This window comes from Thalassophryne amazonica, chromosome 4, assembly GCF_902500255.1.
Source record: "Thalassophryne amazonica chromosome 4, fThaAma1.1, whole genome shotgun sequence".
Taxonomy (NCBI): Eukaryota; Metazoa; Chordata; class Actinopteri; order Batrachoidiformes; family Batrachoididae; genus Thalassophryne; species Thalassophryne amazonica.
Window position 1 is genome coordinate 59841359 of NC_047106.1, and position 18724 is coordinate 59860082.

At 41.8% G+C, this 18724-nt stretch overlaps 2 protein-coding genes across 2 annotated transcripts in view; one reads left to right on the forward strand and one right to left on the reverse strand.

Moving 5' to 3' along the window:
* LOC117508274 (sodium- and chloride-dependent GABA transporter 2-like) overlaps window positions 1–18724 on the reverse strand; it is a 527846-nt gene that overhangs the window by 358652 nt on the left and 150470 nt on the right.
* The window catches only part of si:ch211-132b12.7 (uncharacterized protein LOC564531 homolog), a 38993-nt gene continuing 24122 nt past the window's right edge, over window positions 3854–18724 (forward strand). Inside the window, exon 1 of the mRNA XM_034167956.1 lies at window positions 3854–3970. The gene's annotated coding sequence lies outside the window, so the exon portion shown is untranslated. The remainder of the gene's footprint in view (window positions 3971–18724) is intronic.

An 18724-nucleotide genomic window follows, 5' to 3' on the forward strand; every position in this document is an offset into this window, starting at 1 on the left:
GGCGGCTTTTGATAGCTTTCAACAAGTGAGTAACTGAGAAATTGTTTAACAGCTTGGGCATGTTCCAACTTGCCCATTAAGGTTTCCAACGGAGGTGTTTTTCATGCCGCGACCCCCGCGGTCGGGTCCGGCCCGACATGCGACTCTGCCCGCACGTTCTTTCATTACAAAATGTCCGTTAACAATGGAATGTCCGAATAAACTCCTCATGCCGACTTCTTCTGAAAGTTCTCTGTTCTCTGACGACTTACTGGGTCAACAGAGCCTGAAATGTGGAAGTTTTCAACTTGAAACGGCGAGACGCTGCCGCCTCGAAGCGCAGATCGCCGTCAGGCGCCGTGGGCCGTCCTTACGGCGACACTACCAGACCAAAATCTCTTATCAGCCGTTAAAACTTTTACCGAAAACCAGCTGAATTTATCAAATGGTGTCCACTCAGTTGTGCCTTACAGTTTTGAAAAAATTTTGATCAAACAAAGCAGCAGTCTATGAGCCATTCCTAAACAATGAAAAAAAAATCGACGAGAGGGTGGGCGACTCCTCACTAACCGACAGGCGTGAAAAAACTCTGGCATGCCCACGAGGGTTCAAGCATGTCTGATGTAATCACACGTGATTCAAATCCATATGGTTTTTGAAAAAAATAATAAGGTTGGATACTTTTCTAATAGACCTCGTATATAGCACTCAGGTTGGAGGTCTAATATCAACAGATTGACAAAGTTGCTGACAACAGCACCTAGGATAGGCCTAGGACCCTGCACAAGGCAGACACAGGTTCGTTTTTAGCTTTTTGAATTAAGGGGAGCAGAGACCAAAAAGAATTAACTATAAAAAAAAATACCTTTATTTATTCCCAACCTTGATTGGTTAAAATCACCCCATTTACCACATTGTAAGTGGAAAAAACAAAACAAAACAAACTCAATAAAATTACAAAACTCACACCCACAAAAAAAGAAAACATGCAAATAAACCAAACACCAATATATTACAGTTAAAAACGCATTAAACAATTAGGGCGATAATAAAAAAAAACAACACAATAAAATAAATACAGGTATGGGATAAATATGAATCACAAAGCCAGCACGCGATATATTATTTCTTTTTTTTTTCGCCCACCTCTGGTTTTGTAACCCCCACGATGTCCATACAAAGTCAAAATTGTTACCGGACTATTCATAAAATCCGGCTTGGTCATCTAATGCCCAGGATCCAGGAGATCAGCAACAGGAGGAGTTACGCAAGGCGTGGCCAGCATCTAAATGATCAAGCCGACGCAGCTGTCCCCCGCAGCCACCGCGGGAGGTGCAGCCTGGTCCCGCTGTAAGAAGACGCACCGGTCTGCTCAAGACCCCAGTGGAGCCGCACTCCCAGCCTCCAGACAACGTGCGTAAAAGTGCACAAAGTGCCACGCCCAAATCAGACGCTGGTGGCCCAAACACGCCCGCGAACAGCAGCAGCTGTAAGCCGCTGTGGTGCTCGGAGTAAAGCAGCACTCCAAGCCACTAATAAAGAGCCACCCAAAGCTCCAGAGAGGAAGGAAAAAGATGAACGCACGCAGTCACCACAGCATGTAAAGCCACTCCAATGCTGCCTCACGGGAGAGACCAGGAAGCAAAAGAAGATCGAAGCTACAAAACAACGCTGAATTTATATCCGTGGCTCACATCAAACACAATCAGAACCCGGTTGCGCACAACCAGGAACTTCCAAACACAGGTAGGGGAGGGCATGCACACTCCACACTACCACACAAAGGATGCATTCTGGTGTATAAATTTATCTTTTAACTAATGTTTGTTTTATTTTTGAGTGTAATATGTTTGGCCATGTTTGAAGGGGATTTGGTCAGTCAGATGAGTTCAATCTTCCTGGATGAAAGAGGACATTTTATTTCACTGATATCTGCCTGAATAAGCCTGCAAAAAAATCAATTTTTTCTTAATACATACGTATGAATAAAATGTGCAACTTTTTAACCATTATAAAATTACAAATTTATTTCAAAAAGACTAAAGCAGATTAATTCACTTGTGGTTTGCTGCAATTTTAGAGAATACAAGTTTGTTCTTCTTTTCAGTGATAGAAATACAAAGTCAAAGTGAACTTGATTGTCAATCAAGCCATGCAACAGTACGTTACACAGAAGACTGAAATTGCATTTCCCCAAACTCCAAATGTGCAGTAACAGAGGCTAAATTAGACATACAACTAAATATAAACTGGACATGAGACATCACTAGGACATAAAATGCAAATAATATCAGTAACAGAACAACAATCAACACAACATATAGACAACAGTGAGCATACATTTCTAAGACTGTCATAGTGTTACAGAATGTAATCAGTTGAGTTATGTTACTGGAGTGCAATAGTACTGAGTACAACAATATAGGTGCAATGTGGAATACAATTGAAAACAAACACAAAAAATCTTACATTTTTTATGGTGGAATAAGAAAGTTTGGATATATAGAAAAATCTACAATTACAGAGTTTGCAAAAGCAAATACTTTTTAACACACTGCCATCTCCTGAGTCCTGCCAAGTCTTCTTCTTTATTTCCTCCAAAAGTTATTTTACAAATCTAAGTATAATGATTTGCACAATTTATGCATATATTTTTGTTTATATTCGCCATTCTGTGTTCTAAAGGCATTGTCTTCAGTGTGCTGTTCCTCTAAGGATTGTCTCCCTCACTGTCATCTAAATAAGGCTCAAAATGATAAGGCTGTATCCCCCACAGCTTCTTTAGAGACATCTTCAGAATAACCTTTAGACTGGACTTCACAAAAAAAGCTCCACACTGGAAAAAGAATCATCTGAAAACAGCTTCACCTCTGACATCTTTACAATTGATTTGGGTTTGAATCAGCTGCCCCCATTCTCCAGATGATGTCACAACAATATGGCCAATGCTGAGGGCTGAAATAGAGTGCAGGCATCTGACAGCTGTTGTTTATCTTTCAGCCGCACACTTATCATTGACTTTTAATATTCACGATTTTTAAAAATATCAATATTTCATCATTTTTAGTGATTATTTGCGCACATTGTTTTTGGTGTCACCTACACTTTAAAAAGCCATATCAGTTGACCCCTAATATATATATATATATGTCTAAGTAAATGTCTAAATCAAAGTCAAAATAAATGTAAGAATCCAATGTCAGCAGGATTTTTGTTATTGTTATTATCATTATTACTGTTATTTCGTTTTCCTTAGTGTTCCATTTCTGATCTGAGGTTGTATTTACTACACTGAAATACTTAACGCATGAAAATTTTCTGGCTACATCCCGGCTGTCAGTGCGTGACAGTTAGATTAAAAAGATAGACAGATAGACAGACAGACAGATAAATAGATAGATAATGTGATTTGTGACTTGAGCAGAGGTTAAAATAAATTTTAAATGTGAACAAAATAAATTTGACGATCCAAAAAAAACAAAAACTGTATGTCTGTGGATGAATATAGACAGAGAAGCACTGACGTTTATATCCTAAAAATTACTTGGGGCAGTGGTTTTCTGTCTGACGTCGTCAATGAGAAAAAAAATCCCTACTTTGCAATGTCTTTTGGTCACGTCGGATGCACTTCGTAAAACACGCCCATACAATTTTATGAAGTTTCAAAATAGACTTAATTTAGTGGGCGGTAAAACCTTTATGCAAGTACTATGGAATATAAAATAAATGGGATGATAAATTTTAATTAATGACGTCGGACCAATCGTTGTTATTCCAAAAACGTTAATATTATTATTGTTGTCGTTGTGTATCATTACTAGCAGTGTGTTTTAATTTGAAAATAAGCGGATGTTTTTTCCTTTTTTCTGTTGTACTTGATGGTGTCATTTCCGGTATTGCGGTGGCTCTGCTTATGCTAGGTGTTTTTAAACTGGGTATCATGAAGCGTACGATCTTCGATTTAAAATAATTCTCCGCGTTGCATTTGGAGGTAAGTCATTTTTTCCCCTCTACACACAGTAGGAGAGCTGATAAAAATCGTTTGGTTGTGAAAGGACGTGACAAAGATTATTGTCGGACGCTCTGTCTGGTTCTCACTCTGGTAACTATTCTGTTGTGACTGATTTCAGCTGGTTGTGTGTGTGTGTGTGTGTGTGTGTGTGTGTGTGTGTGTGTGTGTGTGTGTGTGTGTGTGTGTGTGTGTGTGTGTGTGTGTGTGTGTGTGTGTGTGTTTTACGAGCGTTAGGGGAGGAACTGTGTGAAGGAGAGGGGCCGCAGTCGAAGTGAAATGTTACATAACACTGGAAGGGGGAGGAGTTTCTGCCTCAAAACGTCATAGAAAGAACAGCTTTCCCAATGCAGACAGCAGAAATCCACTTATGACTTGTCAGAATACATTTAAGATATTTCAGATTTCTGGGACTTGAAAAAAAGCCTCGGCATTACCCTGTAAAATACACTGAATGAATAGACAGAGGAGTCCATTCCCTCCAGTTTATTAACAGAATGGTGCATCCAGACGCTCATACTGTTGTGTTCGGCTATAGAGGGTTTTCATGTGACGTTTCGGTCACGTCATTTTGTGTCCCGCGGCCATGCTGGATTACGACGCGGTGGCCGCTGTGATACGCTACGTGCATTTGGCGAACACTTGCAGAGCTTTAACGTCGGTGTGAAGAAGCCTCACGGCAACCGTGGCGCTGAGAGCGATCCGCCGCTAACAGAAATCCACTGCTCCCAGAATTTTATTTTATTTTATTCGGCAATAAAATTATATAAGAATACATAAAAACACTGCTGAGGATAACACAAGAACGCTTCCAATACGAATGTTTATTTACATTGTGGTCCTCCAGCACCGAGCTGCTGATCCGCAAGCTGCCCTTCTAGCACCTGGTGAGAGAAATCGCTCAGGACTTCAAGACGACCTCCGCTTTCAGAGCTCCGCCGTGATGCTCTGCGTGAAGGAGGTCGGCAGCTTCCTAGTTCACGATATCGCAGTGTGACACTGTTGGCCAGTTTGTTACATCACCACTAAATTCACTATCTGGTACAAGATACAGATCCACTAAACCAACTGCTACACATCTATCACGATAAATAGCTTTATCTCGAGAAGTTAAAGCATCGTAATAACTTTACATTCTCTCCATTTTTCTATCACGCGCCAGCCTCCTTGTAATCCAGAATGGAGACGGCACCTGTCCTGTAGCAAATCGGTCACGTGATTGAAAACCCTCTATATGGTAGGCAAATGGCAGTACACACAATCTGTAGGGTATCAAATACTCTGTATGTTTTTTTAGTAAGTAGTGCCGAAACGATTAGTTGAGTAACTTGAATAATTCGATTACAAAAATAATGTTCGAGGCAAATTCTGTGCCTCGAAGCTTCATTTAACATTGTAGTACATATGCCAGGCCTGTGTGTGGTGCTGTAACCTCCCCAGAAAAAAAAACTTCTAGCTGAACTTCTAGCCAGGTTTTGGGTATTCTGTGTTAGTTATTCTGTTTCTTTAAATATAAAGAAACACTAAACAGTTTATATATAAAGAAGGGGAAAAAAATGGGGAAAAACGATGGAAAAAAATGCCCGAAGAAATAAGTTATTTAAAGTTAAGCTTTTGTGGTGTCTGAAAAAAGCTGTAACTTTATTTGGTAAAAATAAAAAAGACTGAACCATTTACAAATTAAAGCGTTCACTCAGATCAACTGTGCTAAAAGGCTATAAGCTAACGTTAGCTGATCATTCACAGCACTGCAGTTCAGTAAACGTCACGTTTTATTTTTACATTATTCTCACCTCGATAAAGCTGCAGAACTAAACTCCGTTGGGCAAACTGGGACTTTGCATATATCCAAAAAGTGGGAGCTTTCAGAATGAGTGGGTTTGCTCCATCACCCCGGCTGCCTGCCTTGCTCTGCCCAGGAATGATGCCTGTAGGCCGGCTTCTCCGTGCGGGTCGGCCCGCTGTCGCGGTTCAATCGATCCCTCGGTCGGCGTCACTCCGAAAAGTAGCTGAAAAATGCTTCTCCCAGCAGGGTGATGGGAGAATCGTTCTACTGCTGTTTTTAAAGCTTTTTTGTGGTTCAGGCGATGCAAATTCAAGAAGGCAATCGCTGAACTTTTTCCTGGTTGTGGAAACAGCCAGAGTGTGACGTAGCCGCAATCTCTGCCCCCTTGCCGCTTCCGAAGCGATGCGTCTGACGTCATGCGTCTTGGGACACGTTGATGGATTGGTCTGATGAAAGGCCCTTAAATAGTTTCACTCGATTATACGAGTTTGGAGATCGTTTGATACAAATATTGATATCACGATCGAAATTCGGTTAAATGCACAGCCCTACCTGTGAGATAATGAGTATATCTCATCTAAATTAATTCTAAAATTTACCAGTAATAAAATTATAAAGATAACTGAAGTTTGAAGAGTGGCTGTAATAAATATTTGAGAAACTTAAAGTGTGTGAGCAATTTCACCTGCTCAAGCACATTGTAAACATTGACACAATGGAATTTGTTGTGGAAGAGTTCAGAAAGATACGATTGGAATGTTATGATTACCATTTACAGTTGGCGATGAAAGACTTGGGTGTTAACTTTGCGTTAAAGTCAGAACATGAAGTTGCAGTGAAAGAGATCTATCTTGGTCTGCATGTTGTCGCTCCGAGAGCGGCACGCTGAGAAGGGTGGCAAAAGTAGTCCAGCAAGCTCAATCTGTGGGCGCGAGCTATCCCACAGTTCATAATAGCAGAGATGTCGGTCCAGTGAGAGTGGCACTCTGAGCAGGGTGCCATAAGCCCTGTAAACGATAATCAAATTAGCACCTAAAGCTACCGCTTTCCAATGTGACACACAGAGTAAAATTAAGCCTTTTAAGATAAAGAGGGTCCAAGCTGATCATCTGAAATAGACTGACTGCACATTTAAAGCGAAGCTGTGTGTTTGTCTATTTTTAAAAAACACATGGTCCGCTCGATGTGGGGAGTGATTATTGACTGGGTAGTCAGTGCTGTCTCTCTCTCTGCCCGGTGTGAGAGGCTGTGCAAGTCACAGCTCCGTCCCCGGCTTCAATGACAAACAGCTTCTGAAAGATCCTCTCAGCAAAAGTCCACTCTTTCTTCTGTGCTTTGCTGACTCGCACCGAGTGTTTCACTTTTTAATTTTCACTTTTTTGGGCAACACACAATGCTTCACAAATATGGTAACTTAAATAAAATAATGATTTTTTAAAAATGGTTAAATTTTACAAGTTGGGAACAAACAAAATAGAAACCACATCCCGTCGCCATTTCAGCAAAATGTCAAGATTTTGGCGCAGCTATTTTGCTGTTTGTGTCCAAATAAAGCTTTTTGCATGGGAACACTCAGGTTGTGCAGATTTTTGCTTTGATATTTGCCTGTTTTTTGATCCAGCACGCCTTTTTTTCGCACATCTTGGATGTGCGTCTCTTCAGATTTACTAAGATTTTGGCGCGCCTTTTTTTGCACATCTTGGATGTGCGTCTCTTCAGATTTACTAAGATTTTGGTGCAGAGACAAACAATTAGGGAGAAAACAATTAGGCTTAGGGAGAGCCCTGGACTATTGATGTTGTTTAAAAACACAAAAGTATTTTTTAACCGATTACTTGATTAATCACCAGAATAATTGATAGAATACTCGACTACTAAAATAATCGATAGCTGCAGCCCCAGTAGTAAGCGAATTGCACTTGGATGATCAACTACCTCTGGAGTGCATAAAAGGACTACACTCTGTTATCCCATGATGCAGCTGGAGCTTGGTAACATCAGAACTACTTCCTAGGAAAATTAAAGGAAAAAAGTGGGCATACATGAAAATCTTAGCAGTGTCAAAGGGGCTGTTTAGAAAAGATTGCTGTTGCAAAGTAAGAATTTGTACAGCATACATAATTATGTGATACTATGTGGCAGCATGGTGGCTTAGTGGTTAGCACTATTGCCTTACAGTAAGAAAGTCATGGGGTCATCGCTTCCCACTGGGCCCTTTCTGCGTGGCTATGTGGATTTCATCCAGTTTCCTCCCACAATCAAACACATGGCTTATTTACGGCATGGGTTAAAGTTCTCTATCACCACGATGGATTTCCGTCATTTGGAAAATTTAACCACATATACGCTTGCGCACGTGGTGTCATGTGTGTTTTGGGGCTGAAATATGATAGTCTCACTGTCAAAGCGACATCCCATTCTGAGCTAATCAAAGCAGCAATGTCTGTGTGGATGGGTCCTCACTGCGGAGGAAGGGACTGTGTGAATTTTTCTTCCTCTCCGCTCTGTTGCTTGCCATGAGCCACGGTCTTTCTCCTCCCTGTCTTCGTGAGAACATTGGCAGACACTCCCCAAGTAGAGTGGGGTGTGGCTTTGCTTTGAACCAGTGAAGCATTGATCCGACTCACTGCTTCGATCGTTTGTTGTATTATTTCACTTTATCTTAATTTTCCCCCACTAAAACCCTAAAGAGCATATGTCTGTGAGTAAAAATTACCTTTTTTATATTAAACTGACCTGTTATGGTCTTCTAAAACAGTTGATAGATGTATTTTACAACTTAAAAACAGGACCGATGCTAACGCGTTAGCATGTCTATGGCCTTTTCAATGTTAAAGTTAGCATTAAGCTGTTCGCATCCCAGCACAGTTTGTGTGCATTTGTTTTCTGTATAATAAATAATTAATGGATGTCAGAGTTGAACCTGGTGGAAAAGACAACTCAAATTATCACAGCGAATGACCACACAGGAAACACTGAATTTCTTTCCTGATCAGGAGAGAGAGCCCGCGGGCATGCCCTCGTCACTACTCGGCAGTCAGCTCTGAAGGGCCCGCCCACTCATCTCCTGAATTTATTGAAATTAAATTGTATACAGGCATATGCAGTAGACAACAGACAAAAACAAAGCAGAGTCTCACAGTCTATTGTCACATTGATATGAAAGTACACATTGATATGAAAGTATTAGCTTGGGACTCCGACGAGGGCGGTCGCATCTCCTCCACTCTCCCTTATCTCTCTGCCTCTGCCTTTAACCTTCAAGTCCCTACTCACCAGACGGTGAATTCCTCAAAACTAGATTGGATTCTGGATCTATTGGACTACTATTGGATTAACTATGGAATTGATCAACTGGCCTCTGAACACTGTTGACACCATTTTTTCTACAAGAAGGTCAGGACCGGGGGATCCTACCTGCCCAGAGGGAACGTATCCTGCGGGCTATGTCCTCGACTCCTGGGGGTCTTGGCGTGTTGCATGCTTGGTGCCTTTCTCCGTGGAGGACGTCGAGGATTTATTAATCTTTGGTGTCATGGTAGTGGGGCTGGCATTTTTTGGCTTATGTGCTGCCCTGATCTACCAGAAAATTGGCAAGACGGCGGCATCAAGAACCACGGGCCCTCGCTTGGCCGTCATGATTAACGAGGTTGGCAAGGCAGTGCATTCTCAGACTGCGATGACTATTGAACTCAGACGCAAAGTGGATGACACCCTGGAGCTGATGCGTGCCTTGCAGTTGAAGCTGAAGGTTTCGGAGGCCAGCGAATATTCTTAATTCATAATTGGGAATATTCCTAATTCACAATTGGTTTTGAGTTAAGCTTCGAAAAGTGTTTTCACTGCTGTGAGCCATAATCAAGGTCAAATTGCCCACTGTTTTTTCTCCTGAGGAATGGTGAGATATTCGGCTCTTCATATCTCAACCCACGTAGACAATATCCATGGTAACGCACAGAATTCTGAAGCATGCTTCCACTCCTTTCCCCCTACCCCCCTGTTAGAAAAGTATCGGACCTTTTTATTTTTTTCAAAAACCTGATGCATTTGAATCACGTGTGCTTGCATGAGAAATCCTTGAACCTTCGTGCGCATGCGTGAACTTTTTCACGCCTGTCGATTGCATCATTTTCTGGTAAGCAGCCTTTGTGTGGGATGTGTGCAGTGCGCTCGGCGGATTTTCATTTCAAGGAAAAAGACGGAACGACTGGAGCAGCGCTGCATCAATTTTTGCCAGAAACTGGGGGACAGCCAGGTGGAAACCATTCGAATGATTCAGACAGCTTTCGGTGACTTTTCAGTCGTGTGACTATCCGAGAAATGGTGGAAGAGGTGGGCATGTCACAGCATGTCCTGTGAGACTTCCAACACAGAGGCGCTTTTGTGCCGCTGTCAGCAGCAGCATGAATTTCACCACCAATCTTTTCATGGCCAAATCTTCTGTCACAGTGGAATGTACCGAAAAAGTGCTGATGTCCACCTCTTCCGCAATTTCTGGGACAGTCACACGACGGTCCCGCATCACCACAGCGTTCACTTGGAAATGATCTGGTCATTTCAGCATGTTCATGTCCAACCGGAGCGTGGCTTGCTCTCCACCGTTGTGCGGACGTCTTTAAACCGGTTGTACCGCTCCTTAATCTGTGTGATGCCCAAAGCATCGTCACCGAAAGCCGTCTGAATAATCCCAATGGTTACCACCTGGCTGTCGCCCAGTTTCTGGCAAAATTTGATGCGGCGCTGCTCCAGTCGTTCTGTCTTTTTCCTTGAAATGAAAATCCGCCAAGCGCACAGCACACGTCCCACACAAAGGCTGCTTACCAGGAAATGACACAATCGACAGGCGTGAAAAAGTTCACGCATGCGCACGAAGGTTCAAGGTTTGCTCATGCAAGCACACGTGATTCAAATCCATCAGGTTTTTGTTAAAAATAAAAAGGTCTGATACTTTTCTAATAGACCTCGTATATATAAAAAGACAGAATCAAAGACATTAATAATTGCTAAGTATATTTACAATTCTTTTGACATTTTTCCCCTGCTTATCAGTGTTAATGTCTTATCCTCATTATCACAAAGCCACCACCTCCATCAGTGGACTTTCAGTGGCCCGGTCATATTTATAGAAACATCAAAATCTTACACTCAGAGGAAGCAATGTTCTTAACCATCCTTTTTTCCCATCTGAATGGGATAACATGACTCAGAGTTAGACTGCAGTAAAGCTATGTAATCATGATCTAGCAGCAAACCATTGACTGTGGTTGAAATCATCTGTTGGACCAATGATCGTATGAGAGGAATTATACAACAAATCATAACACTCAGCAAGCCCAGCAAGACAGTAATTAACAGTAAAGAGCAGTAAAAAGCAGTTTTAACAGAATGTGATACCATGATCCAGAAAAGAGCCATGAGGTCCAGCTATTATCTGTAATGAAATCCTTACTCAGTGTTTAACATTGTTAAATTCTGGATGGCCAGACCGATTGACCTGCCATCATCATCGTTGTTAGGGATGAATGTACAACAACTTTCTCCCACCATGGCACACACACACCACCCGAAGCCTCAGTCAGTTGATCCAAAACCATTCGATCTTGTATTTCCATGATCCTCAGAGCTGACAGCTCTGCCCTTATGCCTCTAAGAGCCTCAACAGTGGAGTTGATGAAGTAGCTGAATCTGTAATTGAGTGTTTCCATGCGCAGCATCACTTTGCCCACGCCCAACCAGGGGAAGAGTGACAGCAGGACTTTCTGGTCTGTGGACCACAGCTTCGCGTCCAGAGGCACATCTGTTCCTCATATAGAGTCGTGGGGAGCCAAGTCACGCTTAGAGTGATGACTGGTCAAGAGGTGAGCGGCTACAATGTAAGAGTGCTAAAGTATCGTATTTTTCAGACTATAACTCGCACTTTTTCACATGTTTTGGCCTGGGGTGCGACCTATACTCCAGAGTGACTTATAAATGAAAAATATACCAGTAGATTTTCAATTAATTTACCGTAATAAAACAATTTTTACGTGACAGAGTCGTTCTGTGTTTTAAAATGGCCACCGGAAACGGAAATGCAGTGCATCATGGGCACTGTAGTATGGCGGCTGCCCTATAGGTCACACTGGTCGCGATAACCAATCAGAGAACAGACCATTGGATGTGTATTCCTCACCTCACCCAGACAATGATTGTGAAACAATGTGTGAAGCAGACGAATACGGTGCTTGCTGTTATTCTGGGAGGGCTAACAAAACAGCTTCAACCCTTGGATATCAGTGTGAGCAGAGTGTTTAAGTTGACGCTGAGAGCTGCGTGGGAGCACTGGGTGAGTGACGGCAGAGGATTAGCGTCTGCACTTGGAAGGAGCTGGTGTTGACACCACGGGGAGGTCATGAGCTGCGCAGGTAGGTGCTGCACGAACATCGGTAGCTGACACCTCGTGTGTACTATTGTCCACAGCTGGTAATATGTTAGAAAAGAACCGTTCAGCGATGGTGTGGGTTATGGTTCGGCTCGCAATGTGGTCTGCAAAATACAAACATAACCGTAGGTAAAATGCAGCTCACGAGAGGGCACTCAAGGCTTGTGTGACTGTTCCTGCGACTTCTGACTACCATAGAAAAATAAAAATTTCAACATTACTGATAACTTAACAAGACAACGGAGAAGGAAAAAATGCTACCAAAAAGAAAATCATACTCTGCAGACGATGAGTGAAATATGCATCCGAAAATGGTAGCCGTCACAATATTATCATCTGAACTTTTCATGTTAACATACCTGTATGTCCATGCGACTTATAGTCCAGTGCGACTTATTTATGGTTTATTTTTCTTTATAATGGAGAAAGTGGCTGGTGCGACTTATAGTCCGGAAAATACGGTAAGTCCCTTCGGCTGCTCCCTTGTTTTCACTCGGGGTCGCCACAGCAAATCCAAGGTGGATCTGCATGTTGAATTGGCACAGGTTTTACGCCGGATGCCCTTCCTGACACAACTCCACATTACATGGAGAAATGTGGCAGGGGTGGGATTTGAACCTGGAACCTTCTGCACTGAAACCAAGCGCATTACCCACTTGGCCACCATCCCTGCTCTGAGCCATGGTTATTGGTGCACATCTGCCTGTCCATCCCACTGGGAGGGCTATGAAGGCGTTGTGGCCACATAGCCAGTGCATGCTCACCTGAGCATAAGTTCCCATCGGGTCCGGCGCTTGGAAGTAATCTACAACCCCTGGCAATAATTATGGAATCACCAGCCTCGGAGGATGTTCATTCAGTTGTTTAATTTTGTAGAAAAAAAGCAGATCACAGACATGACACAAAACTAAAGTCATTTCAAATAGCAACTTTCTGGCTTTAAGAAACACTATAAGAAATCAGGAAAAAAAATTGTGGCAGTCAGTAACGGTTACTTTTTTAGACCAAGCAGAGGGAAAAAAATATGGACTCACTCAATTCTGAGGAATAAATTATGGAATCACCCTGTAAATTTTCATCCCCAAAACTAACGCCTGCATCAAATCAGATCTGCTCGTTAGTTTGCATCTTAAAAGGAGTGATCACACCTTGGAGAGCTGTTGCACCAAGTGGACTGACATGAATCATGGCTCCAACACGAGAGATGTCAATTGAAACAAAGGAGAGGATTATCAAACTCTTAAAAGAGGGTAAATCATCACGCAATGTTGCAAAAGATGTTGGTTGTTCACAGTCAGCTGTGTCTAAACTCTGGACCAAATACAAACAACATGGGAATGTTGTTAAAGGCAAACATACTGGTAGGCCAAGGAAGACATCAAAGCATCAAGACAGAAAACTTAAAGCAATATGTCTCAAAAATCGAAAATGCACAACAAAACAAATGAGGAACGAATGGGAGGAAACTGGAGTCAACGTCTGTGACCGAACTGTAAGAAACCGCCTAAAGGAAATGGGATTTACATACAGAAAAGCTAAACGAAAGCCATCATTAACACCTAAACAGAAAAAAACAAGGTTACAATGGGCTAAGGAAAAGCAATCGTGGACTGTGGATGACTGGATGAAAGTCATATTCAGTGATGAATCTTGAATCTGCATTGGGCAAGGTGATGATGCTGGAACTTTTGTTTGGTGCCGTTCCAATGAGATTTATAAAGATGACTGCCTGAAGAGAACATGTAAATTTCCACAGTTATTGATGATATGGGGCTGCATGTCAGGTAAAGGCACTGGGGAGATGGCTGTCATTACATCATCAATAAATGCACAAGTTTACGTTGATATTTTGGACACTTTTCTTATCCTATCAATTGAAAGGATGTTTGGAGATGAAGATGATAATGCATCTTGCCATAGAGCAAAACCTGTGAAAACAATCCTTGCAAAAAGACACATAGGGTCAATGTCATGGCCTGCAAATAGTCCGGATCTTAATCCAATTGAAAATCTTTGGTGGAAGTTGAAGAAAATGATCCATGACAAGGCTCCAACCTGAAAAGCTGATCTGGCAACAGCAATCAGAGAAAGTTGGAGCCAGATTGATGAAGAATACTGTTTGTCACTCATTAAGTCCATGCCTCAGAGACTGCAAGCTGTTATAAAAGCCAGAGGTGGTGCAACAAAATACTAGTGATGTGTTGGAGCGTTCTTTTGTTTTTCATGATTCCATAATTTTTTCCTCAGAATTGAGTGATTCCATATTTTTTTTCCCTCTGCTTGGTCTAAAAAAGTAACCGTTACTGACTGCCACAATTTTTTTTTCCTGATTTCTTATAGTGTTTCTTAAAGCCAGAAAGTTGCCATTTGAAATGACTTTAGTTTTGTGTCATGTCTGTGATCTGCTTTTTTTCTACAAAATTAAACAACTGAATGAACATCCTCAGAGGCCGATGATTCCATAATTTTTGCCAGGGGTTGTATACATTTACCCCCATAGGGAGCCTGGGTATGATTAAGGCTTCCATCTGACAGGTGAGTGCACGGCCCCAAAATGATCTCACACAGTGGCTTAGCTATCTTTCCCAGATTGATAATTGGGCCAGAAAACAAAGGCTGGTTGTTTGCATAACAGGTGAGTCGAGCTCCAGGATCAAGGGAAAGATTAGTGTGCACAGGTGTATTGAGTGACCCTTCTGCGGGCAAGAAATTTTTAAATGATATGTTTTTTGGTGCCTTGGTGGTTATATAAGAGCATGTATGTCGGTGAACGGATTAAGTACCATGGCATCGATTGATGGTGCTACCACATGTGGAAACAAAAGGCTGACATTTAGGAGCGGAAGTGGACTTATACGTGGGTGTGCTGCAGAAACAGGCATCAAAGAACACACATAACAACAGTTGTTCAAATTTACCTCATTAGCCAAAAACTTAGCATATCTGTACCACATGTTCATCTGATACGGATTATGTGGTGTATCAAACATCCACTCAAAACTCGATCGTGGCTTCACTTGTTTCTGGTCTGCATTGTTTCGTGGTTCATATATTTTATCATAGAACCATACAGTAGATGCCACAATTATAGCAATAATCATCAGAATTATCAGCAGAGAATGCACTTTGCATCCTGCTCTAGCAGCAAATCTTTCCATAGCTAAAACAGTCTTTGAGCAGCCTTTTGATATGTCTCTCTCTTTTCCCTTTTTTTCCATTCAAGGAGAGAGAGACAACAGTTCTGGTCTCACAGAAGATGTCTTCTTTCTTTGATAGTTCAGAATTTCAGTTCAACAGTTCTGGGCTTAGGGACTGAAGGGTGACAGTTCAGGGTCTCAGTCCAACATTTCTGGGTTTGGGGACTGAAGGAATCAGGAACTCTTTTTATATGGTTTTTCCTTGAGATGTGATACATGAATCTGTACTATATCAGTATACGAACATAGATAGAGTTCTACAGGGAGGGTAACATTAGGAATCTACAGCAGGCCACAGAGCAGGTAATTTGAGACCCTGCAAGGGTTATGATAAATGTGGGTGTGGAATCCATTAGCTTAGCGGGGAATTTAGTGCAGAAAATCCACTATGGTGATAGTGCAGTTTATTTGCCTGGGAGGGAATTTCAACAAGTTGAGACTGTGGCCTGCTTCCGTAGTCGTGTCCATAAAAATCATAGAGGGATATGCTTTCCAAACTTAATACCCATTACTATATTGGATGATGATGAAATTGAGGATGGCCCATTGGTTGTTCCAGCAATAGCAAAGATTTTGTGTCTGCTACCTACAACACACGTGGAATGTCTCAAACCTAAACCTACTTCGAGGCATCTTATATATGCTACTCTGGAACCACCCCTAAACCCAAACAGTTCAGCTGTCAACCCCACTGAGGTCCTTAGACTGGGTCTCATTAACATAAGATCACTGTCCTCAAAATCATTGTTGATCAATGATCTAATTATTGATCATCACTTAGATACGAGGGTAGGCTGAAAAGTTCTAAGGCTCACTATAATGCAGTTAATGCATTACTCCTTCGTGGGGAGCCTTAGAACTTTTCAGCCTACCCTCGTATGATTGGGCTATGTGAAACCTGGCTTAAACCTACAGCTGTCCTCCCCTTAAATGAGGCCTGCCCACCAGCATATACATTTAGTCACGTCCCTCGTGATGCGAAGCAAGGCGGGGGTGTTGCTCTTATTTATAAATCTAGGTTTAGCTTATTAGCTGTTGGGGGTTACATATATCACTCGTTTGAGCATCTGATTCTCTGCTCAGAATATTACACATTGCCAAGGTCAGAAGAATAAAAATCAGTTGTATTACTTTGTCACTGTATATAGGTCTCCTGGCCCATATTCTGAATTCTTAGATGAATTTGGTGCGTTCATCTCTAACTGTTCAACTAGTGTAGATAACATTCTGATTATTGGTGACTTTAACATTCATATAAATAAGCCTTCTGATCCCCTCTGCAAATCGTTTATGGAAATTGTGGATGCATTAGGATTTCGGCAATGCATTCTGGATTCGACGCACATTAATGGAAATACCCTGGATCTGGTTCTCGCACGTGGTATTGCTGTCACGAATATTGACATCAGGGCAATTCTACAGAAATGGAATTACAATCTGAGCTAATCTGTCGTGGTTAGATGCCATATGTCCAGATTTTGTTGCTGTTGTAATTCCATTACCATAGAATTGCCCATCATGCCTCTTACATCAGTGGTGTCTGATCACTCACTTATTAAGTTTACAGTTTCGCTGCCGTGTTTAGTGGAACAACAACCTTATATATCATTACAGCAACTCCTCAACTAAGACTGAACTCGAAGCTAGACTGCCTGATGTCTTAGCTTCACATTTGACAAATACCCAGTCAGTAGACAGACTTGTGGATATTTTAAACTCAGTGCTCAAAACTACACTCGACATGATTGCACCACCTGTGTTAACACCGCGCTCCCCCAAATCACAGTCACCTTGCTTCAGTGATTATCTGTGTGACCTCAAGCATAAAGCAAGAGGTCTAGAACGGAAATGGAGTCGTTCAAAATTAGAAGTATTTCACCTTGCGTGGCGTGATGCTATCTTAAGCATGTATTATTGGCTACAAAGCGGACTTACTACGCTGATTTGATCAACAAAAACAAGCATAACTCAAAGTTCTTGTTTGACACGGTGGCAACACTTATGCATGGACAACCACTTGTAGTTCGCTCTCCTTTTACAGCACAAGATTTCCTGGATTACTTTGGGAAGAAAATAGAAGACATCAGGTTAAACATATCCCAGCATGTCTTAACCCAGCCACTACACCCTACTATTGAGGTGGGCACCACAACTGAGGTATTACCTAGATTTACAGTATTTGATAGTATCTCACTAGGCATACTGACAAAACTCGTAATGTCAACAAAAAGCACAACCTGTTTATTTGATCCTATACCAACAAAACTGTTTAAGGACCTGTGGCCCACTCTTGGGCCGACTGTGCTGGAAATTATTAATCTTTCTTTAACTTCTGGATCTGTTCCTAAATGTTTCAAATCTGCAGTAATTAAACCATTACTTAAGAAACCTAATCTTGACCCTAGTGTATTGACAAACTATCGGCCGATATCAAATCTATCATTTTTCTCTAAAATTCTGGAAAAAGTGGTGTCACGGCAGCTCGTAGACTATCTTACTGAGAATAATCTCTTTGAGCCACTGCAGTCTGCTTTTAGAAAATATTCCACAGAGACGGCTGTCACTAAAGTGGTGAATGATCTTCTGCTTACAATGGATTTGGACACCACTACGGTTCTGTCGCTGTTAGATCTCAGTGCTGCATTTGATACAGTGGATCATCATATTCTACATGATAGACTGGAAAATCATTTTGGGATTACTGGGAATGCCCTTGCATGGCTGACGTCATACTTGACCAGTCGTTCTCACTGTATTTTGTACAGTAACACTATCTCTAACCATAGTGACATGAAATTTGGGGTTCCACAGGGGTCTGTCTTAGGGCCCCTTCTTTTCTCCCTTTATATAGCACCCCTTGGGCACATATTGCGGCATTTTGGGATTACCTTTCACTGCTATGCAGATGATACTCAGTTATACATGCCAATAACTGCTGGTAATCTCGTTCACATAAAATCCTTAGAAGATTGCCTTGCAGCAGTGAGAAGTTGGATGTCTAGAAACGTCCTACTTTTAAACTCTGATGAGACTGAAATGATGGTTCTTGGTCCAGTGAGACATCTGCATCAATTTGTCCAGTTAACGCTCAGCCTCAGCTTGTGTGTCATACATCACACTGACAAAGTGAGGAACCTTGGGGTAATTTTTGATCCTTTGTTGTCCTTTGGCCTCCACATTAGAAATATTACTAGGACTGCTTTCTTCCACCTGCGAAATATAGCGAAGATTTGTCCCATCCTATCTATGGCTGATGCTGAGACCCTGATCCATGCATTTAGCTCTTGGACTACTGCAATGTTCTATTTTATGGTTTACCGCAGTCTAGCATT